A 24646-nucleotide genomic window follows, 5' to 3' on the forward strand; every position below is an offset into this window, starting at 1 on the left:
ACTGCATTTATGCGGTGACAGAAGTCTTGGCAGCCGATGCCTTCATTCTTTAAGACACACTCAGACTATATAAGGACCTTACAGCTTCAGTCAGTGCCCTCCATCCTTCCTATATAAGGGCCAAAACAGACGGGCAGTGCAGGAGATCTGTCAAACAGGATCTCTCATGCGTTTTTAAAAGTCTTAATAATACTCAAGGGCCCTACCAATTTGGATTGGAGGGTTAACCTCTCCCGCTGCACCAATTTTCTGATTAAAATCAGCCCCTGAAGTTTCTATTTCGCCCAGGAAGGCAAATATTGTTGTATCTGTTGTTTCACCATCCAGTATCCCTAACGGAAGCTTTGGGCGGGGCTAATCAATGCCAATAAAGGATATGATATGTGAGATTTGGGTTAACCCATCCCCCTCAGTACTACTGCCTGAATCCAAGTGTGAGTGTGGAGCTGCTTTTAAATAGGGGGGGGGGGAGACCTTCATTGTATTACTCACATGAAGAGGGCTCCACAAGTACACGGGGCTTCACTGATGGACTTGCCTGCAGGGTTGTAAACTTAGGAAGGTACCTTATACAAAGTCCTTGGGTCCAGCCAGCTTAACAATATCTACACTGACTGCCAGTGGTTCTCCAAAGTTTCAGATATGGAAAGCTCTACCTGGAGATACCGGGGATTGAACATGAGGCCTTCTGCATGCAAATATGATGCTCTTCTCCCAAGTTATTTCTCTTTCCCTGACTGCGCTGGATCAATGTGTGGATTTCTGTGAGATGTACACACAGAGAACATGATACCCATAGACTTCCATGGCATGGGGGACATCTGCACTGCTGCAGACTTCAGTGCGCAACACATGACATCAGGGGCTGGGCCCCACACACCTTGTGCTCATGAACATGAAAAACACATGAAGGGGGCTAAGGACACCAAGAGAATCGAGTATTGATCTGCCACACCTAGGTTGGGCTCTAATGTTGCCTCTGCTTGGAAATGACCAATCTGACTGCTACATCACACACCATTTTGCTCAGTGTATTGTGCATCACTTCCCATTGATTTTATCTGCAGCCCCCCATCTGCATTTTCCAATCCAGTTTAAATTTGATTGTTTAAAATTATTTGGGGTGTTCCAACTAGAAATGGAAAGGTGAGATAGAAATGCACTGATAGCACAATCACATCTCCCCCAAACAGCTTTCCAGTAAAGTCCACAAAAGTTATTTTTACTGGCCCACCTCCCAGTGCCTAGTTATGTGATTCATTTCTGGTACATGAGGCCATAATAATTTTTTTAAAATGACTCTTTTTCCTAGTTATTTGGTTTGTTTCACTGGATGCTTGTTTTCCTAGTTGACCTGAAGGGGATTCTTACTGAAGGTCACCAGGCAAGCCTGCCTTCATGCCTAACCTGAAAGAACAGAAACGTCTCTTAAGCTCCAGAGGAATGCCGCAAGTGCATTGTTGCTACCAACACTCATTTCAAGTTTGCTGAAGACCAGCAGTGCTTTGTGGCTGTGCACCCTTGAAGCAACCCAGTATAGTAGCAGGCATGCACTTCCTTTCCTCCCCTAGAATCAGTTCAATTCCCAAGGCAAATGTGGGGAAACAAAGGCAATGGGAAAACACTCATTTTATTAATAACAACCTGTTTAAAATATCAAGGCAGTATACAACAACCAGTACAATAAAACATAACATACCACAAATACAACGACAAAAATGACAGGCTTATATTGTGGCATATATAGCTCTCCCTGTTCCACTTAATCCTTGCAACAACCCAGTGAAGTGGGTTGGGCTGGGAGACTGTGACTGGCTCAAAGTAACCCAGTGAGCTTCATGATCACGTTAGGACTAGAATCCTGGTTTCCCAAACCTGGGTCTGACACCCTAACCACCATGACGCACTACATAAGCCTGTTGGTATACAGTGGTACCTCGGATTACATATGCTTCAGGTTACATATGCTTCAGGTTACAGACTAATCCAGAAATAGTGCTTCAGGTTAAGAACTTTGCTTCAGGATGAGAACAGAAATCGTGCTCCGGCGATGCGGCAGCAGCAGCAGGCCCCATTAGCTAAAGTGGTGCTTCAAGTTAAGAACAGTTTCAGGTTAAGAACGGATCTCCGGAACGAATTACCGTAAGTACGTAACCTGAGGTACCACTGTAAAAGGGTCTTCAAAAGATGTCTTGAAACTCAGTCATGAAGATGCTTGCAGAATCTCTGTGGGAAGAGTGTCCTACGGCATGGAATCAGTCGGGCCTCTGTAACGTGGAGGACCTGCCCTACATCATAACAACTGGTTAGGATTTGGGGACTTGAAATATTCAGATGAGGTCATTTTGGCTGCCCCTCTGAGATGCCAAGGTCAGCCAGTGTTCCATCTCTGGCTCACCCTCTGATCTGTCAGATGAGCTTGGGCAGACAACACTGCCTTTCTTGCCTTTGTGGGCCTCCTTGCAAACTGGGGGTCATAATGCAGCTGCCCACTGCCATGATGCGTGGTTCATGGAAGCAACAGGCTGTGACATCCTCAGGCAGCATCAACATTATTAAAATTTAATCCAGCATCACACAGAACCTTCTTTTCTTCAGACTACACATAGCGAGAGGCCAGACGGTGCCTCTCTCTTTTCCCCTCCAAGCAGAAACAAGAGAAAGGAAAGAAGATTAAAAAAGGAAAATATAGGGAAGGGTTGTAAGCCTATGGAAACTTTGTTATCCGTTGACATTAAAGCCAAAAGCAACTAATTAAACCACCATCAAAGTCAGATGTTTTATTAGCTCAGCCTTGGAAAATCTTGGCAAGGGGCAGCGGCAAAGTCAGCTCCCATGACCAGCTGGAACACAGCATCTCTACCTGATCAGAACATCACCTGTGGATGTTCAGAAAGCAGAAAAAGGGGGGGGGAGAGATATGGGCAGCAGTGTTGCAGGGATAATAAGCAATAGCAGCCCAGCCTCACTGTGGTTAATCCTGATAAATTTTGTTGCAGACGGAGGAGATATAATCTCCTGCTTTAGGGTCTGAACAAGCATTTAATTATTAGGCAGTATTAAGGATGAAACTATTATGGGTGCAGATTATCTCACATATGCCCTCTGCCTCCCTATGGGACACTGATGCTTAGCCACCACCAGAGATATGCTACTTAACAGATCAAAAGTCTCAGGCAGCCTGTAAATTCTTCCTATCCACTAAAAAACCTCCTTCTGCTCACCTCTGCAGCCTGAAACAGTTTGTCATTTCATCTCAAGATGGCCACCTGAACAGTGCCGTTGCTGTACCCATACATCCCCTCTGCTCTGTTCTGACGAAAGCACAGATACCATTGCTCTGAAAGCCAATGCTCTTGCAACCTGAATATTCATCTGTGACAATCCATGATCAACCCCTAGAAAGGCTTGGGTCAGAGGGCTAGTCCAGACATATTATCTTCTTTCCAGAGAACACCAACCATGCAAGAATAATATTTGAGTTAGAATGCGGAAATCCACATACGCGTACCTAACATTTTTCACAGGTATTTCTTCAGAGGAGGAAAAAATGCTGCCCTGGAAACAACCCCAATCAGGTGGCAATGAGTAATAAACTACTGTTGTCAAAAAGAAAGAATACAACAATAAGGTATTACTGTATCTCTCCAGGGACACATCCATTAAATATCCACTACAACCAATCAGACAAGAGATGGATGAAAGCAGAAACATCTCAGCAAGCAGTGTTATCAGCTGGCAAACTTTGCCAAGACTCCCTGAAAGAAAAAATCCCAGAATGTAAGGCTTGTGCACTAAGAGTCAAATTATACATGATGTGGCAGATCCGATATAATGGATCTCCTGTTGGTTTGGGGTTTACTTTGACACAGTCATATGGGGCTACAAATTTGATCACAGCAGTGGCACAGCAGAAGGGGATGTTTAACCCTTGTCTGTGCTTCTTCCCCAACAAATACCCCCCTCTTGAAGCTGCTGTTAACCCCACAGAGGGAAAACTAGAGGCATCTAACCTTATTGCACCACGACTAAATTCCACTGGTAGATGCGCACAGCAGAACTGTGGGAAGGATGACTGCAGCACTGGGTCACAAACTGACACCTTAAAGGAATGAGCAATCTATATCAACCGAGCTTTAAGCACGTAATATTGGTTGATTTTAAAATGAGGGTGTAGTTTGTTAGAACATCTGCCCCACTTGGGGAATACAGAACACCCCTGTTACCATAGCAGATGGTTCTGAGTATAACCTCACCACCACACCCATCAGAGTGAAAGCAATAAAAAAAACTAAATTCCTTTTCACAGTAGTAATGCTGTGCTTCTGAGCATCTACACCAGGCATAAACAAACAAACTCAGCCCTCCAGATGTTTTGGGACTACAACTCCCATCATCCCTGACCACTGGTCCTGTTAGCTAGGGATGATGGGAGTTATAGTCCCAAAACATCTGGAGGGCTGAGTTTGCCTACGCCTGATCTACACTACATTGCTGAAGATTTGGGTGGAGTAGGCCAGGGAGGCTAACTAGTGGCCCCTACACATGTTGTTGCACTGTAACTGACAACAGTCCTTATCACTGGCCATGCTGGCTCAAGGGGATGGGAGCCCAAAGCTTAGCCAACCTTTGAGTAGATAAACTGCCTGAAAAAGGACGTTTGTATCATCTGAAAGGCTAGAATGTCACATAAACATCAGTACTGAAGAGCGTTTGTGACTATATTATAGACAGACACTATGCCAAATTAGACAATACAAGAAATGTGTGATTCACACGTCTTTTCATTTTTAAGAAATGGCAGGCACATGCAGGGGGTGTGGTGGGGATTGTACTCCCATCAGGATTGGGATTTCTTTTCTTAGTACCAGATATATATTTTTGCTAGCTGTGGAACACTATTAACAAAGCAGGGTAAGGGAACTGTGGAGAGATTTTATGCCAGACCAGCATCCCCAGGGCAAAGTAATGATGTGTCTTATTGTAGTAAGTTATTATAGTATTTTCTGAGAGTTTAGCAAAGAGCTCTATATTTAATTGTTGATCCTGTGCCCAAAATGGCCTTAGTATCGCCAGCAACGCCCAGAAGCCAATCTCGCTTCATCCCAGAAAGGTTTTGCTCATGTAGTATTTAAGGGCTTTGCTCATGGCCACTCAGGGCAGAGAAAGGGCGCAGCGGAGGGTTGGTATACTATATACAAGTGCTCACTCTCTGAAGCTTAAGGCTGGACAAAGCCTATCCCTTCCTAAACCTTACCCCTCTCCCTTTATCATCTAACCTTGGCGGGCAAATTCCTCCCCAAGGTATAGAATTTAGCAGCTTAGGGCTGCTTCCATACTGGACATTTAGTATGGCATCACCTTGTATTGTTTGTTCATTCATTCGTTCATAGATATAGATATGACATACATTTCCACATGACATTGTACTCTACTCTTTCACTTTCAACCCTTATGTATTTTCCCAGTGCTTCTTCCTTTTTCTTTCCCCTCACAACAGAAAATCCGACTTTTTTCGAGAAGAATGTTTAGACACATCATGCCCTTAGTGATACTGCTCCATCTTTTCAAAGACAGGTAAACCTGTCACATATTCACTGTAGCCTTTGCTATAGTGGTCACCAGTTTATATACCTGCCAACATTTTAAAAAATTATCTTTGAATTAGCACTAAAATTACTTTCCAGTTATTTTTTAAAAAATAAAAATATTAGCAAAACCATGCATATATTATAAAGTGTTATAGCACTATAACACCATAATGCACATTTTAAAAAGACAGAAACCTTTCCAGTCGGCACCAGCAGCATGCCCCCCCCCCCAATTAAACACTTCCAATCTACACTGCTAATTCAAAATAAACATTAAACATTCTGGGATTTTAGGTTGTGTGTGTGTGTGTGTGTGTGTGTGTGAGAGAGAGAGAGAGAGAGAGAGAGAGAGAGTAGTAAGGTGCAATCAAGCTTAAATTAATAAGTACTTAGTGTGAAATAAACAATTGATTTTCATTTCATTTTGAAACCCCAAATGGCTGTTCAGGGGCATTAGAACTTCCCCTTCTTCACCCACAGGAGCAATGTGGGGGAGGGGGGATCTCGTGGGGGATCAACATACAGTAAAAGTTCTATATTCTGCATAGTGTGGAAAGCCAATTGCACTTGAATAGTGATTCATTAGCATCCCTCTGGAAGCAGCCAAGGCTTAGACCAGAAAGAAACCAACTTTGGTCAAAGGCTCCTTTTGAGGAACCCAGCTATAATATCCAGACTCAACACCGTTCTGTGAGTTGAACACACACTTTCCTGCCCCCTCCCCAATAATTACCCCTACCATGTATAAGTGGCCATATCAGAATTTGGTACTGCCAGGGCTGGATTTAGGTTTGATGAGGCCCTAAGCTACTGAAGGTAATGGGGCCCTTTATATGTCCAGTTGTCCTTTGTCAACACCAATTTGTCGCTGTTTTTTGTGTTGAATATATGGTAATTTATGGACCTAATGGATAACTAAAGCCACTTGCACATGCAGAAGTAAGGCACCCTATATATAGAAATGAGCATACCAGTGATATTTTAGGGAGTACGCCAGCAGGCAAAGCCCATTACTTACATCATAGGAGCCTACACAACACAAAACACTGTTGCTGTATGTAGGTTTTATTTTATTTGTTTTTTATCTTAAATTTTGGAAATGTACATCCAGGTTTTTTCCTTTAAATTTTTTTGGGGGTCCTAAGAGAGTGGGACCCTAAGCTATAGCTTGTTTGGCTTATATGTAAATCCAGCGCTGGGTACTGCACACACAAATGGTGTTGATGCAACAATTCTGAAGCTTCAGTGCAAATGAGAACAAACTGCAGGGAGGAGGGTGGACCAATTGATCTGAGTGCCCTCCCTAGCAGCAGCATTGGTGATAAACTCTGCATGGCTTCATTGTCATCCTATAGTGCCCCAGGGCAGTTCACTAAAGGCTTCTTCACAGCTATTTCTGACAGCATAAAAGCTGGAGCCGGACCCTGGGACAGGGGGAGGTACACTAGCATCCCAAAGGATCTGTGAAAATGTCAACAGGGGAACAGTAATTCTCAAAACATGCACTTACCTGCTGAAGGAAGGAAGCCAAATATGTATGAAACATAATCAAAAGAACCAGGACCTCTGCATTTAAAAGCAGTCCCGATATATCTTTTGAAGAACAACTATATAATGAACTGTATGCTATTATTACTGAAACAGTGAGGTAGGGTCATGATTTACATTCTATTTGAAAATTTCATCTATGAACTGCAGCAAATATCTGAAAGCTTCTGACCCAGCACAGCTAGAAGGGTAGAAAACCAATTTGTTACAGCGCCATGTGATATATTTAGTGGCACCAAATTTATTACAGGGGCAAGTGAAAGTGCAGGGACAAAGAGGATAAATCATTGAACCTCAACAAGCCAACAACAGACTTAGTGAGACAGGACAGCAAGCGGGACAGTGAGAGCCCCTCTCCTGAAGAGGGTTCACAGCTACTATTATCAATAGGAGTAAAGGCATGCCTTTCAACCTTTGGTTAGACCATCTGCCCGGTCCTTTAGATACCATGGATGAACAACGTTTGGCAAAAACAAAAACAGGAAGAAAGAAAACATCATCACTTGCGGAAAATGTTTTGCTTCACCAGGCATTTTAGACAATTAACTTGACTCAATGCTAGTTATTTGTTCTGTATTTTATGATCTTATGTTGTTATGTTTAATTATAGCACCATGATATTTTGATGGATATTTTTAAATATTAGTTTATAAATAAACTTATAATTAAAATAAATAAATAAACAAAATCTAGCTTGTAACAAAGTTTCATAGCCATGTCAAATACATGCATAGGCCAGCAGTTTTGTCGCTTTTCCCTTTGCTGTTGTTCCATTATTTATCATCATGCACTTCCATGACACGTGATAAAGTGCATCCTTTGCATGCAGGGCAGTGCCAGGTTTAGGGTGGTATGGACAGTTCCCCTGTGCAGGGCACCAAGCTGAGGGGGTGCAAAATTGTGTACTTGAGAGCGTGGGTACAATGAAAGGGAGGGCTCTTTGACAAACTTTGTTCCAAAAAGAATTATTGCGAAAATAATAAATATGTAGGGGGTTTGCAATATTTTGACCTCACTAAAGTTTGCCCCCATGCAGAAGTTCAGGTTCAATTTCTGGTACTATTGGATAAGGTTGCAAAAGACCCCAGCCTGAAAACCTGGTGGGTCACTCTCACAACATATTTGTGCTAGATGAATCAATGGTCTGACTTGGCGGAAGACTATTTTCTATGCTCTTCATGGAAGTAGTTTTCTAAAATCGGAGGTACTTTTTATTGGCTGCACATCCTCAGTATAATACAGAAGCTAGACTTCTGGGCTTCAAAGTGGAAACCTCATTCAAATGCCCCTTAGCTATGATGCTCCTCAGGCAAGTCAGTCAGATTGTTCACTCTCAATTCCATATTAAGGTTGTGGTGAGGAGTGCGTGTCTGAGGTCCTTGAAGGAAGGATAGGATAAATAGAATAAAAGGGATAGGCACTCTTCTGAACACCCTGCCCTCCAAAAGAGATGGGAAGGATCAAACTTCAGCTGTGCACAACATTAATTTTTTACTTCAGAAAAACAAAATCCACAAGACATTCTGGGCATTTCCAGACTATCACTATTTTCAGGTGGGACCCAGTTGCAGAATTCTAGTTGACTGGGAGGACTGGTGCAACAAGCTAGCTTTCCCAAAAGACTGGACTTTCTGCAATGAGGGTTGTGAGAGGGAAATGCGCTAGAGTGTGTGGGGCAACACTTGCTTCAACACAACATTCTCTAACCTCCCCACAAACCAATCAGAGCGAAATGTTCAGTAATCGGGTCATCTGGAAGCACCCCATGTGAACAGGTGCTATTTCTCTATAATTTTTAAAAATAAATGCTTCACTAATTAAAGAGAAAGAATGGGATGAGGAATAAAGCAAGGCTTCCATCCAAGTCAGTCGCTAAAACGGTACCTGTGCCATTTTGCATCTCCTCCATGAGGCACATGCTTTTCTGTGGGAAAATTGGGAAATTGATGATTGTGCCTTCTCCTTGCTAATATCAGACTGTAGAGTCATACCTTGGGTTACAGATGCTTTAGGTTGCATGTTTTCAGGTTACGGATGCACTGAAATCCGGAAGTAGTGGGATGCGTTACTTCCGGGTTTCGGCAATCGCGCATGTGCAGAAGCACTAAAATTGTGTTTTGTGCGTGTGCAGAAGCGCAGAATCACAGCCCGCACATGCGCAGACACACACGGATCATGTCTCCCACACGGATCACATTCGCAACCCGAGCATCCACTGTATACAAACAAGACAAAAACACCAGTGGCTGTTGTATGTTCTACAACCCTCACACAGCCAGCCAGTTAACCATCCCAAAAAATGTGTGAATTGATGTCATAGTGACAGACACCCTACAACCAACTTTGTCAAGTGAATGTATGCATGGCATTTGAAATAGGAGGCCAGCTAAACACTCCATGCTGCACCAATAGCACACAGAGGGTTCACAGAAAGGTTTTCCAAACTGTAGTGCTTGGTATCTCTCTCACACAGATAGAATTGCAACATACAGTGAAGCTTATTGTTGTGCCACAGATCAAGGCAAAGAGTGTACCACTACGTTTGTTCTTGGCTCCCTTGATGGCTTAACTCAGATTTCCCACAAAGTAGTGAGAGACTTGAGATCTGAGCAGTTTCCCCAGTTCTTCAAACAGAGGTGGAATCCCTTTTGTGGAGGGATGTCACACCCTCCTGGAAGAGAGAAAAAGAGGGCATCTGTGTTACCCTCTAGGCTATCTGGGTGAATTTCAAAGCTCAAGTGTAAATCGGAGGGAAGTAAAATGTTAATCCCAGCTCACCAACACTCCACAGTCCTGGAAACACAGCTTGCTATTGTATTTTCTTCAGAGGACTAAGGAGTTCTAACTTCAAAGCCATCTTATACTTCAGAGAATGACCCACTACCCATAGCGCTGCTGGTGTGTTTCAAACCCAACCTATAAAACCTAAACCAAGGGAACCACAAGTTATATTCCATGCAGGCACTAGATGCAGAAGATATACTTATGCAGATGCCTTTCCATTTCTACCGAGGAACTGCAGCTCCTGCTAGTTTTGCTACTGCACTACGCTATGAATATCCATGGGATCAGGCTGCATTCAGATGTGGGGAATATTGCATTAGTTTCCCTGGCTATGATGCTAGAGCTCCTGTCCCATTTTCTAATGTTCTTTTTGACCAATATACAGTGGTACCTCGGGTTACATACGCTTCAGGTTACAGACTCCGCTAGCCCAGAAATAGTACCTCGGGTTAAGAACTTTGCTTCAGGATGAGAACAGAAATCGTGCTCCGGCGGCGCAGTGGCAGCATGAGGCCCCATTAGCTAAGGTGGTGCTTCAGGTTAAGAACAGTTTCATGTTAAGAACGGACCTCCGGAACGAATGAAGTACTTAACCTGAGGTACCACTGTACCAGCAAGGACTGCCTCTCCCCATATGAACCTACCTGGACCCCGAGATCATAATCCAAGGCCCTTCTAGGAAACGTAACAGACTGACTGTCATCTGTTGGCAGCTTGCTCATGGAGAACATTATAAGGTGATGGATTATAGCCAGAAAAAACTTGACTATCAAAATCACTCTAGAGATACGTGTGGACAGGGTGGCAACACAAGAATGGGGCTTTTCTGCAGTGGCTGCCCTGTTTGTGGAATGCCACCCCTAGGGAGGTTCAGGGGCCCCTTTCATTATACACCTTTAGACGCTAGACAAAAATGTTCCTCTTCAACCAGGCCTTTGGCTGGTTATCTTCCAATACCCTTTTAAACGTGTTGTGGGAAGAGGGGTTATTTGTTTGGTCTGTTCTGGTTTGTATTATTTGTGTGTGTCTGTTATCTTGCAATTTTGTGTTGTGAACCACCCTGGGATCTACAAATGAAGAGTGGCATACAAATTTAAATAATAATAAAACCAGTTGGTGTGGTGTGACAACAACATTGAACAATTCCCCCACTCTTCTTGCACATGCGTGCTTCCATTCCCTCATGATAACAGCAGGAAAGAACCGTTCGCCAGTATGGAGCCCCAAGTTTTATCACTTTAATCCTGCAATTCTGAGGATTATGGAGGCTGCAAACAGGTTTTTTTTTTCCTGGAGTCAAGTAACATGGAAATGTTACACAAAACATGTGCTATGTTCCATTAGATTTCTTGGAAGTGGCTTTTATGCCATGTGGAAGTTGAAATATAATGTGGAATTTAACCTATGGGGAAGCTTTGGGAAAATGGAATAAACTGCTATCTGAATGCAGCCAGAATCATCTGTACTCTGAGCATTCTGACTTGCAGGGAATGGGGAGATTCCTTGCCCTTGGCTTGCTGACAAGTGGCTTTGCAGAAGACTGCTCAAATCCTTTCTGCTCGCTATTTCACACCTTTACTTATGTCTAAAAATAACATTGCACGGAAGGGGTTTGTTTTGCTGTTTTGCATAGTGAATGAAAACAACAAAATGACATTTAGGAGATATTGTGCAGGTGGTGGGGATTCAATCCAGATATTCAACAACGCTCAGACCCAACGCTTTCATAGAGATAGTAAAAGATCATTCCCTCCCCCACACACAAACATTCATAGGTGTGTGGATGATTCACCTCGATGTTGTGGGTTTCTGCCCCCTCCCTCCCTTAATATGACAGGGTGGTGCAAACAGGGAAGTAAAATTAATGAAACACATCAAAACCCTATTGAAAAGAAAATCAAGCAGCATTACCCTATAGAGAGCTGCAATTCAGCCTGAGTCATACTTCTCAACCAGACCTTCATATTGCAGAATAGCTTCAGCACCCCAAGTTCCCTCCAAGCAACCAGCATCCTACTCTTGAGTATTCAACAGCCTCAGCTAATCAACCCTTTCTTGGCTCTCCTCCCATCTCTGTCACTGCACCTCCATTCTGATTTTCTGACTTGTAATAGCCTTCATTTAATTCTAAGGCTAGATTTGCACACTCTCTGGCTTGCGACAGCCTTCATTATTCCAGCCTTGCCCCACTGCACTCCAACTTTACCACAGAATTACTGCCCCACTTTGGGAGAGGGCTGTGGTTCCATGATGTGAATTGCAACCTGCGAGAGGCTCCTTCTTCAATCCCTGAAAAATCCAGTTAAAAGAGCACAGGAAAGCCTGGGCAGGGAAGATCTCTTGGGAGGCTGGACACACCAACAATAGGACTGAGGCTCTCAAAAGGCAGCTCCATATTATCTTTTTGTATTGTGCACACATTACTGTTTTCCCTCCTCTATCCTCCCTGCACAGTGAGTGGTGTTAGGTAGGGCTGAGCTATGCCATGCAAAGCACCATGGCTGCCCGTTACTCTGAATTCACACCAGGCAACAGAAACAGCTAAAAAGTCCTCTCCCTGCACTTTTAGAGGGAGCGGAGATTTATGTTTTTAGCTGCTGAACAAAATCACGCTTTAACGCTTCTCTTCCCTGGGCTCTATTGAAGGCAGGCACTCCTAAGGCATGGTAAATGCAGCACACAGGTCTGAGATCACAGATGGGGAACCTGCAGCTCTCCAGATCTAACACCCATCAGCTGAAGCTGGCATGACCAATGGATGCTGAAAGCCAGCAACACCTAGTGGAGGTTCCTCACGAGCAAGGCACACTTGGAAAGGAAATGGGAAGGGAGGCAAACAGGAGGAACAGAAACCATTTTTACCCCAGTGACAATTCACTAGCAGATGGGAGTTTCCCCCAAATGAGGTTGTGCTTTCCCCCCACCTGTCAGGAGACTGGCAAAAAGTCAAGACAGGATTGCCTTGACGCTAATGGGGAGGGGGAGAACAGGGTGTGCTTCCATCTGCTACAGCCATTTGGCAGCCCTGATTACCAACTGTGTCAGACTGCAGGGGTTCTGCACAGCTACCCATAGGAGGAGTCCCTGGTGTCAGCTGCTCGGAGGGGGGAGGGAAGAGGAAGAGAAAGGGGAGATCTCTGGGGAGTGCGGAAAACACCATGCAAAGACACACACACACACACACCAGGATCCTATGCAAGAGTACTACAAAGTAATCCCAATGAGCTTAATTGGATTTACTTCCAGGTAAATGTGCAAAGGATTGCAGCCTTAAACCTTTTGGGGCGAGGTGAGGGGTGGAATTCTCTTCAATAGTTACTTAAGGATGTGGCTGCTGCCTCTAAGCCCCCTCCCCAAATCTTTGAATAAAGATGGTAGGACTAACACGCTTTGTGGGGGACACAGAAAACGTAACGCCACTTGGAAATAAAAAGCATTGCTATATAAACACTACACACACACACTTCCATTTCCTCCGTTGTTTATTGCCTCAAAAGACACACAGCACACGCCCGCCCTGCTCTTCTAGATTACTTAACGCAGATGCCTACAGAACTCTCACAACTAGGGGAGTTAAGGAGTAGGAAAATGTCATGTCACGCCTGCCTACCCCGCTCCCCCCCCCCTTAACGCATTCTAAAGGGAGACGTGGATTTTCTAATCGATGCGGCTCTGAATAATGTGCGGCGGGAGAGGTTAGTGTTAATTCCTGTGTGTGTGTGTGTGTGTGTGTCCCCGCCACACTAGCAACACAAGGGGCGGCGGCGGAGAGACAGCCCAGCGTGGTTTGGGGCATGAGATGGGTGTGGAAGGCACATTCCGCTGCCTGCACGGGTGCATCGAAGCAGCGGAACAAGTTACACAAGCGTGCCCTTTCTCCTACTTTCTCTTACCCCCACCGAACCTCACCTGCTGGCGCGCTTTGCGGCCATGGCCCCCAACTTGTCCCCCCCCCCCTTCTTCTGGCATGCCCACTAACGCAAGCCCTTCCCGACTCGCCAGAACCACCCGGCGTCCGGTCCTGCTGCCCTTGACCCACCCACGCAGCGTGGGCGGGGAGTCTCCTTCCGCCGCTCCCCCGCACGAAGCCCACCCCCCTCCTCCTCGGCCGATCTCCGCAGTGGCAAGCAGAACATTCCTCCAGGCGCCCCGCTTTGCAACACCCATTGCCAAACCCTTAGAAAGACCTCCTCGTCGGGGCGGGCCGGGAAGAGGACCTGCGGTGGGAAGGAGGGGGCGGCCGGGCACGCTCTCCCCGTCCTGCCGCGCCCCTCGGAGGCGACCGATTAGCTGGCATTTTTCGAGCTCCCCCGCTCTCCCTCCTCCTCCTGCATCCGTCCGTCTGGCTTCCAGCAGTCCATTTGTCAGCGCCAAGCAGGCGCCCCCGCCCCGCCAAGCAGCGAGGAGGGGCCCAGCCAACCCGCCCCCCCCCCACGCCGCCGTTTTCAAATTAAAACGCCTAAACGGTCGTCGTCGGTGACACACAGACCCAGTATTGTGCTCCCGACCCGGTAAATAATCAGGTTACTGTGCTAAAAGCCCAGGAGGCTGCACAAACACACCACGCAAGCAGGGCTACAGGTTCGGATCTGGCATTCTGAACTGCACAGACCGCCTCTCGCGCTTGCTAACTTGCTTGCCATCTCCCCCTGCTTTTTCTTTTTTTAAAAAGAAATACTGAACACCCCCCCCCCAAGAGAGCGGGATCGGGGCCCCATGTGTAAGGAAGGCGCTGCCCGGGAAGCGCGCGCGCCCTGGCTGCGCGCCCGCTCAACCCCGCACGCCTTTTACTACGGATTGGCCAAGAGGTCGAGACTTTCGTTTTCTTTTACTCCCCTTCCGCGCCCCGCGATCCGTTGAATGAGTCTTTCTCTCACACTCCACTCACACGGGCGAAATTGCTTCAGGAATTCAGCCCTCCTCCCCGCGCCTCCCACCCCCCCGCCCGGCCTCTAACCACCACCTTTGCTAACAGAGGAGTGTTGTAATGTTGGGGGTGTATTCCTGAAACGGCGATTCAGGAAGATAAGCCTGTCAGGCGCGGTTACACCGCCTGCCAACATTTCTGCATGCAACAGAGTAGTAGTGGAAGGATTTCTCTCTTTTTCTAAGTTCAGTTTCAACATCGCGGGGGAAGAGAGAGATAAAAGGCTGGGAAACAAGATATTCTGCACTCTTCTGTTTTTTTAAGGCAGTCTATCAGCAAACCCACAGAGCAACCATGTTACAGTTGTAAGCAAAACAAATACCCCACCATCAACAGGCACGCAGCTTTATTATAGCTACAGACAAGACGCCGACTATAATCGTTAATGGATTTCCGCAAACGCCCCGTTGCTCCGCACAAGAACACACTCTTAAAAGAAAAAGCAGCAAAACCAACCAACTGACCTCAAGGAGCGCCCCGGATTTTCCATCGCTAAATTATAGGCGGACAAACTGTTGCTTTTATTATGCACTTTGTGCAGCCGGTTTGCATTACGAACCTCCCTGTGATCTCCGTATGAAGGGCGGCGGACAAAATCAATGGAGAAATGAAAATCAACTCTGAAACACTCCCCCACCCCGCTTCCTGGGGGCTGCGCGAGAAACCGGCCAGACGGAGGATCTTTCCGAGCCCAATCTCTTCCCGGCGCCTCGCGATTCCCATGCAAAGCGGCGGCTCCGCTCCGCCCCACCCAAATCTGCCTTCCTGCTCCATCTCCTCCCTCCTCCCAAGTTTGCTTCCTGCGGACCGAGCGCACCACGAGCGGGCATGGAAAATATGTTTGCAACACTTTTCCATCCTCTGCCTGTTCCCCCAGTCAGGCTGCCGGGGGGAGGGTGGCGTCCCCCTCGCCAGGCCCCGGGGGCGAAAAGCGGGAGAAAGAGATCCGTAGGATCTGGCTTACTTTGGGCGCCCGTCTGTAAGCAAGCAGGCGGCGAGATTGCCGCGCCGGGTTTCTTTCCGAGAGCGGCGGGCTCCGGCCCCGGAGAACCCACCCAGCCGCTCCAAGCGTGGCGGCTTCGGCTTGCTCGCAGCGTCCGCACCCGGATCCGCGACGGCTTTGCGCGGCGCCGGAGACCAAGGCGGCTTCGCAGCTGCCTTTCCTCCGCCTCCAGCCAACCCGCCTTTCCCAGACTGGGAAAACCCCCTGGATTTCCAAGGGAGGGAGGGAGGGAGGAGGAGATCTGAAAGGGGTGGGGTGGGGGAGAGCCCTGGGAAGCTCGATTCCGGATCCTGCCGGTCTCTCGCTCTTCCCGAAGTTTGGAGCGAGCCGGGATCCACCCCGGAGTGGCGGGAAACGGCCCCAGTCCAGACTGCGGGGATCCTGACAACTCGGCGCGCTTAGGGCGCAGACACGAACCTGCGGGAAGGCGGCTCCTCGGCGCGGTCTCCGCGCTGCCTCTTCGCCCCTTTTTTAAATCCAGCGTTTTGCGAGCCGAGTCTCTCCTGCTCCGAGCGGCGCGAGCTTAAGAAAATGCTCGTCATGGCAACGCCACTGCCTAGCCCGGCCAGACTCGCGCCCCCCGCCCGCCCTTCTCCAAAGGAGGAGGGACTCTCTTAAGGTGGAGCAGGCGAAGCCCGGACGCCTCGGAGCTTTTTAAGGGGGAGGAAGGGAGATGCGGCTCCCTGAAGATCCCTGGAGGGTTTTTGCTCGCGCGTGCGACTCCCCCCCCCGCCCCTCCCCGCATGTAGGGAGACAGAAAAAACTCTGAGCAGGAGCAATGAAGGGCTAGGGAGGACTGGGGAGAATCGGAGATGCCGGGCTGGTTTGCTTTTTCCCCCTTTTCTTTTTTTAATTGCACGCTGCTGCAGGCAATTATTAAACACCGCTGCTTTGGAAGAAAAGGCAGCTTTTAGAACAAAGTATCTCTCGATTGCGGCTGCTTTCTTTCCGCCCACCATGTTCCTTTCTCCCAGACCAACTTAACCAGTAAACAAAATACTGTATCTATATAATGATCGCAAGAACATAACACAAAGGTGCATAGCTACTTTGTTATTTCTGCAAGGCTTTGCAAACAGCGATGGGGTTCTTAGAACTACTCTTGCATCGTAAAGTAGATCAGCCACCTGCGACGTCTAGACTTTGACCCGATTGCCATAGAGCACCTATCAGCCAGATATCCATGGGTCCTAGTTGGAACAGACCTATTGAAATGAATAGACATTTACTGGCTCATATCCATTAGTTTTAATGGCCCTAATCTAAGTAGGACTGAGTAGGAGGCAGAGACGTGTTTTTTGTTTCCATTTTGTAGACAATTTTGTAAACCGATGAAATGTAATATCCTAATCAAATAGATTTGAGTTGGGTTGCACTTCTAAATAATGATTCTATGTTTTGAAAGTTACAGAAACTTTTATCCTTTCTATTAATGGGGAGGGAGGGGAGCATTCTTCCCTCTCAGAGTGATACAATTACAGTGATATCTTGGTTCTCGAACTTAATCCATTCCGGGACTCTGTTTGACTCCTGAAACCGTTCGAAGACCAAGTCACGCCTTCTGATCGGCTGCAGGAGCTTCCTGCGCTCAATCCAAAGCTGCGGAAGCCACGTTGGACATTCTGCTTCCGAAAAACGTTCGCAAACCAGAACACTTACTTCCGCGTTTGCGGTGTTCGGGAGCTGATTTGTTCGACAACTAAGCCGTTTGGGAACCAAGGTACCACTATAATTATTCTTGCTTGCCTAGGCTCATTACCTAGGACTGCTCTGTGCAAAAAGCAGAAGTGGCTTTCTGGTTAAGGTGGAACCTCTATAATAGCTGCCAGGCAAGTGGGTTGCTGTTGCTTACTGGGAGGGAGATGGGAAGAGCGGAAGGCAGTGGGGAGGCTGGCACAGTGAAACTGCGCTAGCAGAGCCAATCTGGTACTCCTGCTGGTGCATTTGCACCACGCTGACCTCCCCTCCACCTTGCCCCTCCATCCAGTCAACTCACTTGCTGGGCAGCTAGCCCCACCCAACTCACTTGTAGAGAGATCACCACAGCAGGTCCTATGGCGGGGTGGGGAACTTGGGCTTGGGAAACGAATGCAGCCCTCCAGGCCTATCTATGTGGCCTTTTGGAGTCTTTCTCAGGCCACACCCCTCTCCACAAACTGCACCAGCCACACCTTCCTTGAGTGCTTTTGCCTGGCTGGAAGTATGGTGATGCCTCTTTCTTTTCTGGGTAGATGTGTGTGCATGCATATAGACCACATAACTGGAATGTGGGCTGTTGAACAAAGAAAAGGTTTGCATCTCATGCTCCACCCACACTTGCCTCTAGCCACACCCACCACTACTATGCAGAGTCTCTAGAAGGTTATCCATGAGGGAATTTATGCCCTTGAGCTGAACGAGGTTTCCTCGCCCAGTAAAAGGCAAGTTCCTTCTTTTCCACCCCATGAGTCATAACCCCAAGAGCCTTCTATCTTTCCTTATGCACCGCCACAAACTCTTAGACTGAAAGCACTCCCCCCACCCCAGACCATTCTTACATTATGGGTTATAAATTGTGGGTTGCCATCTGATTTATTCTGATTTTAAGCTGATTTTAAGCTGTATTTCAGTCGATTGCTGGATTTTATGTTTTAATGTAATCAACTGAAATACAGCTTAAAATAAGAATAAATCAGATGGCAACCCACAATTTATAACCCATAATTTAAGGATGGTCTGTGGTGGGGAGTGCTTTCAGTCTAAGAGTTTGTGATGGTGCTAGTGGGAAGGTAAACGGCATTTCCGTGCGCTGCTCTGGTTCGCCAGAAGTGGCTTAGTCATGCTGGCCACATGACCCGGAAGCTGTCTGTGGAGAAACGCCGGCTCCCTCGGCCGGTAAAGCGAGATTAGCGCTGCAACCCCAGAGTCATCTCTGACTGGACTTAACGGTCAGGGGTACCTTTTACCTTTATATTTTGATGCTAGCCACCCTGAGCCCAGTTTGGCTGGGGAGGGCGGGATATATAAATAAAATATTATTTTATATAAATAAAATATTATAAATAATATATAAATTATATAAATAAATAAAATATATAATATAAATATATAAATAAAATATTATATATATATATATATATATATATATATATATATATATATATATATGCAGGTTTTGGTGTCCTCGGGTGTCTTCCCGTGTAAAAGTTGGGGTGTCTAGGCGACGTTTCGACGAGGTCTCACTCGTCATCTTCAGGCTGGTGCTTTCGGCTTCTTGTTACTGGAACAGAGCAGGATCTCAGTGTTTGAGTTCCTATAAATACTGTTGAGGAGGTGTGGTGTATAGCCTCCAATGTTCTGGGCAGAGAGGAGGTTCCCAGGCTAGTGTGCCTTTTCTTCTTTTGTTCCTTAATTACTTGAGGGATATCTTGAGTGATTTCTTGAGTGATTTCCTGAATCCCACTTAGGTGGGTCATTAGGTGTGGATTAGTTGCTAAAGCCTTCGTGTCTTGAACTCTTGAACTTTGTGAAGAGTTTTTCTGAGAAGATGGCTGTACTGCACTTGGTTGTGCTCTGGCTTGGCTTCGTGTATAGGGGCGAGCTGTGGTTTTGTGGCCTGTGCCAGCCAGATCTGTGTAGGGATTGCAGGGGGGTGCAGCATCCGGAGGTGCCACCCTGGTTTGGCTACTGGATGGTGTCTGTAATTTATCTGTGGAGAGGGTCTGGGTTTGGGTCTGGTGTGGTTGATTGGTGATGGCGTTCTGTGTGCCTCTGGATCTGGTGTCAGATTTTGTGGGGAGGGCTAATTTCCAGATGTCTGGCAAGCGGGATGTGTCGTCACGCTTGTTCATGTTGTGAGGGTGTTTCTCTATCTCGATGGCTTCCATGATTATTCTCTTGTGGTGATGTTCCATGTTAAAGAGCAATTTGGAATCTGCAAAATTAATTTCGTGTCCTGTTTCTTTCATGTGTTGGAAAAGAGAGGAAGTTTTTTCTTCTTTTTTGACGGCATTCTTGTGTTCTGCGATACGTGCATTTATTCGTCTGTTTGTTTGTCCAATGTACGTGGCTGGGCAGACTTTGCAGGGTATTTCATAGACCCCTTGGTTTTCCAACTGAATTTTATCCTTGGGGTTTCTGAGGATATTGGCTATTTTTTGGTTGGTGCAAAAGGCTGTTTTGATATTGTGTTTATGGAGGATTTTGCTAATTTTATCTGTAGTGCCCTTGATATAAGGAAGGAGGGCTATGCCATTGTTTTCTTCTGTGTCTTGGTTTTTGGGGGGTGTTTCTTTTTGGATTAGCTTCGTAACCCTGTTTTGCTGGTATCCATTGGCAATTAACACATTTGAGAGATTCTGTAACTCAGTTGTCAAGTGGTCTTCGTCAGCCAGGCGTTTGGTTCTGGAGATGAGAGTCTTGGCTACGGAGTTTATTTGTGCAGGGTGGTGGTGTGATTGTGCATGTAAGTAGCGGTTGGTGTGTGTTTTTTTCCGGTAGATAGTGTGTCCTAGGGAGCCATCAGGTTTTTTGTAGATTAGGACGTCAAGGAAGGGAAGTTGGTTGTTGGCTTCTATTTCCATAGTGAATTGTATTTTGGGGTGTAGGCTGTTGAGATGTGTGAGGAAGCTATCCAGTTTTTCCTTCCCGTGTGGCCAAATTACAAAGGTGTCGTCAACATATCTGAGCCAAAGTTTGCTCTTTTCCAACACATGAAAGAAACAGGACACGAAATTAATTTTGCAGATTCCAAATTGCTCTTTAACATGGAACATCACCACAAGAGAATAATCATGGAAGCCATCGAGATAGAGAAACACCCTCACAACATGAACAAGCGTGACGACACATCCCGCTTGCCAGACATCTGGAAATTAGCCCTCCCCACAAAATCTGACACCAGATCCAGAGGCACACAGAACGCCATCACCAATCAACCACACCAGACCCAAACCCAGACCCTCTCCACAGATAAATTACAGACACCATCCAGTAGCCAAACCAGGGTGGCACCTCCGGATGCTGCACCCCCCTGCAATCCCTACACAGATCTGGCTGGCACAGGCCACAAAACCACAGCTCGCCCCTATACACGAAGCCAAGCCAGAGCACAACCAAGTGCAGTACAGCCATCTTCTCAGAAAAACTCTTCACAAAGTTCAAGAGTTCAAGACACGAAGGCTTTAGCAACTAATCCACACCTAATGACCCACCTAAGTGGGATTCAGGAAATCACTCAAGAAATCACTCAAGATATCCCTCAAGTAATTAAGGAACAAAAGAAGAAAAGGCACACTAGCCTGGGAACCTCCTCTCTGCCCAGAACATTGGAGGCTATACACCACACCTCCTCAACAGTATTTATAGGAACTCAAACACTGAGATCCTGCTCTGTTCCAGTAACAAGAAGCCGAAAGCACCAGCCTGAAGATGACGAGTGAGACCTCGTCGAAACGTCGCCTAGACACCCCAACTTTTACACGGGAAGACACCCGAGGACACCAAAACCTGCATTCCTGTACCCGTGAAAATCTACGAAAGCAAATATATATATATATATATATATATTATTATTATTATTATGCCACATTCAGACAGGAGGGGCACACATCCTTAGCAAGACCAGGATCTGCAAAACAGAATAGCCAGGCTTTTTTGAAGACTGTGAAAGGTTCAAGTACTGAATATTCATTTGAGTTCCTCCTGTCCTGCTTGCCTATTCCCAAGCTTTCTTCTCACTGCTACACCCAGTGTCAATGTCAATTTTTGCTCAGTTGAAATGTACTGCTTGTAAGTGTTGGTGTGTCCCACTCCTTGTGTGAGGTCTGGAGCAATTGCCCTCCATTAATAAAAGTCTGATAACAGTGCAGCAATTATAGGAGGTGGAGATTTTGTTACCCTGAGCTTCCAGAATGGGGTGGCTACAAATTCAAATAAGCTGTTAAATAAAACCTGCTGGGGGGGGGGGGCGTGATCATGAGGCACAACTAACAGATTGCTTCAACTAACTCCAGAAACCCTTCTACCTTTGGCCACTTCTGCCTGCCATTCCAATGCACAAATAACATACAGTCTCAATTGCCATTGTTTCTTCAGGTGCAGTGTACTTGCTAAGAGACAGAGTTGTGAATCAGGAAGTCCACAGTGTGAATCTTGCCTATGCCATTAACTCATTACGTGACCTTGGGCAAGCCATGTTCTCTCAGCCACAGTGTCCCCATCTGCAATATGGGGGTATTTGACTAAACTTATAGTGTTGTTCATTTATCTAATTTAATTTAATTTAATGAGTGATGTTAGGGGAAAATGTGGCGTATAAATTAAAAATAATAACAACAGTAATAGTAAGAGCAATAATAATTTATTTACAAATTTAGATCTTGCTTTTCATGTAGTTCTTAAAGCAGTTTACAGCAGAAAAATATACAAAATTTAAAACATTACTTAAACATCCAAAATTTAAAATCTCAAGGAATTAAAATGTAAAAAAACGAGAGAAGCATTCAGGGTGCAAAGGCCTCTTGACCAGGCACCTGAAACTCAGTAGGGATGGAATGTGTATAAGCTCTTGTAGGAGGGATTTCCAGTGGGCCCACAACACTAATAGTTGTAAGGATTACAGCTAGATAATGCACGTGAAGCGCTTGGAACACTTGAAAGCACTGCACAAATGTTAAGTTTCTCATTATCCTATCTCTCTTTTAGCCCCCTAAAATTTCCTTTAGATGTCCACTCTTCTCCTGAAGTATATGGTAACCATGGGGTTAGGGAGAATCCAGATCAAGTTTAAGGTGGGGCAAAGGAAACATCCCATCCTAGTCCTCCTAATAGGGATAGGGATTTACTTAAAAACAATGCACAACTGCTACTTGCCTGATTATCCTCCTAACTAGTGTGGCCTGAGGGCTCCACAGATCATCATCATTGCTGCCCTGCCTTCTCTCTCTCACACACACATGCAGATATCTCTCCACAAAAGGGGGTGAGTGGTAGGGCTTCTACAAGTCAACTAAAATGCACTACCACCCAGGTAGGAACAGCTCTCCATAGAATCATAGAATCATAGAATCATAGAATCATAGAGTTGGAAGAGACCACAAGGGTCATCGAGTCCAACCCCCTGCCAAGCAGGAAACACCATCAGAGCACTCCTGACATATGGTTGTCAAGCCTCTGCTTAAAGACCTCCAAAGAAGGAGACTCCACCACACTCCTTGGCAGCAAATTCCACTGTCGAACAGCTCTTACTGTCAGGAAGTTCTTCCGAATGTTTAGGTGGAATCTTCTTTCTTGTAGTTTGGATCCATTGCTCCGTGTCCGCTTCTCTGGAGCAGCAGAAAACAACCTTTCTCCCTCCTCTATGTGACATCCTTTTATATATTTGAACATGGCTATCATATCCCCCCTTAACCTCCTCTTCTCCAGGCTAAACATGCCCAGCTCCCTTAGCCGTTCCTCATAAGGCATCGTTTCCAGGCCTTTGACCATTTTGGTTGCCCTCCTCTGGACACGTTCCAGTTTGTCAGTGTCCTTCTTGAACTGTGGTGCCCAGAACTGGACACAGTACTCCAGGTGAGGTCTGACCAGAGCAGAATACAGTGGCACTATAACTTCCCTTGATCTAGATGCTATACTCCTATTGATGCAGCCCAGAATTGCATTGGCTTTTTTAGCTGCCGCGTCACACTGTTGGCTCATGTTAAGTTTGTGGTCAACCAAGACTCCTAGATCCTTTTCACATGTACTGCTCTCAAGCCAGGTGTCACCCATCTTGTATTTGTGCCTCTCATTTTTTTTGCCCAAGTGCAATACTTTACATTTCTCCCTGTTAAAATTCATCTTGTTTGTTTTGGCCCAGTTCTCTAATCTGTCAAGGTCGTTTTGAAGTGTGATCCTGTCTTCTGGGGTGTTAGCCACCCCTCCCAGTTTGGTGTCATCTGCAAATTTGATCAGGATGCCCTTGAGTCCATCATCCAAGTCGTTGATAAAGATGTTGAATAAGACCGGGCCCAAGACAGAACCCTGTGGCACCCCACTAGTCACTCTTCTCCAGGATGAAGAGGAACCATTGATGAGCACCCTTTGGGTCCGGTCAGTCAGCCAGTTACAAATCCACTGAGTGGTAGCATAGTCAAGACCACATTTTACCAGCTTCTTTACAAGAATATCATGGGGCACCTTGTCAAATGCCTTGCTGAAATCAAGGTAGACTACATCCACTGCGTTCCCTTCATCTACCAGGCTTGTAATTCTGTCAAAAAATGAGATCAGGTTAGTCTGACATGACTTATTTTTCAGAAATCCATGCTGACTATTGGTGATCACAGCATTCCTTTCTAGGTGCTCACAGATTGTTTGCTTAATGATCTGCTCCAGAATCTTCCCTTCCAGTTCCTCCTCAGCCTATATGCACCATCCGTGCTCATGGCTGAGATGGTGGTGGGTACTATGACCACTGACTCAGGGTCAGAGCTCATTGGAATGCCCAGAGCAACAGTCTGGTTGCCAAGCTGGAGCTTTACAGCTGAGTAAAATCAGGGACTCTCAAAGCCGCTTTTGCCTGAGACATTAGGGTGTGCCTGGGCACACCCAGCACGCTCTGTGTGCATGCCTATTTTTAAAATGGGCCTTGTGAGTTTGAAATCTAGAAGTTACCAGCGCATGGAATACAGTAGCCAAGTCAACTCTGTCCTAAAGGCACCTTAGCTGGAGAACCAGCAGGAATTGGAGACAGGCAGGAAATCCTACAAGTTCCATTCCCCTTCTGCTACATTAACAGATTTAAAGTCCTTGTCTGCCATCCTGGAGTAGGTT

General features: G+C 46.2%; 1 protein-coding gene across 18 annotated transcripts in view; it reads right to left on the reverse strand.

The window, feature by feature from the left end:
• The window catches only part of ATP2B4 (ATPase plasma membrane Ca2+ transporting 4), a 164761-nt gene extending 148327 nt beyond the window's left edge, over nucleotides 1–16434 (reverse strand). For 5 of the 18 annotated variants that reach the window (XM_083445526.1, XM_083445516.1, XM_083445520.1 and 2 more), the window contains exon 1: nucleotides 16271–16421. The gene's annotated coding sequence lies outside the window, so the exon portion shown is untranslated. Of the gene's footprint in view, nucleotides 1–15314; nucleotides 15605–15814; nucleotides 16042–16270 lie in introns of those variants that run through there. The other 13 variants (XM_083445527.1, XM_083445521.1, XM_083445528.1 and 10 more) reach the window with 11 other exon arrangements.
• Nucleotides 16435–24646: the final 8212 nt, after the last annotated feature.

Source organism: Podarcis tiliguerta (genome assembly GCF_965153285.1).
Source record: "Podarcis tiliguerta genome assembly, chromosome: 6".
Lineage (NCBI taxonomy): Eukaryota > Metazoa > Chordata > Lepidosauria > Squamata > Lacertidae > Podarcis > Podarcis tiliguerta.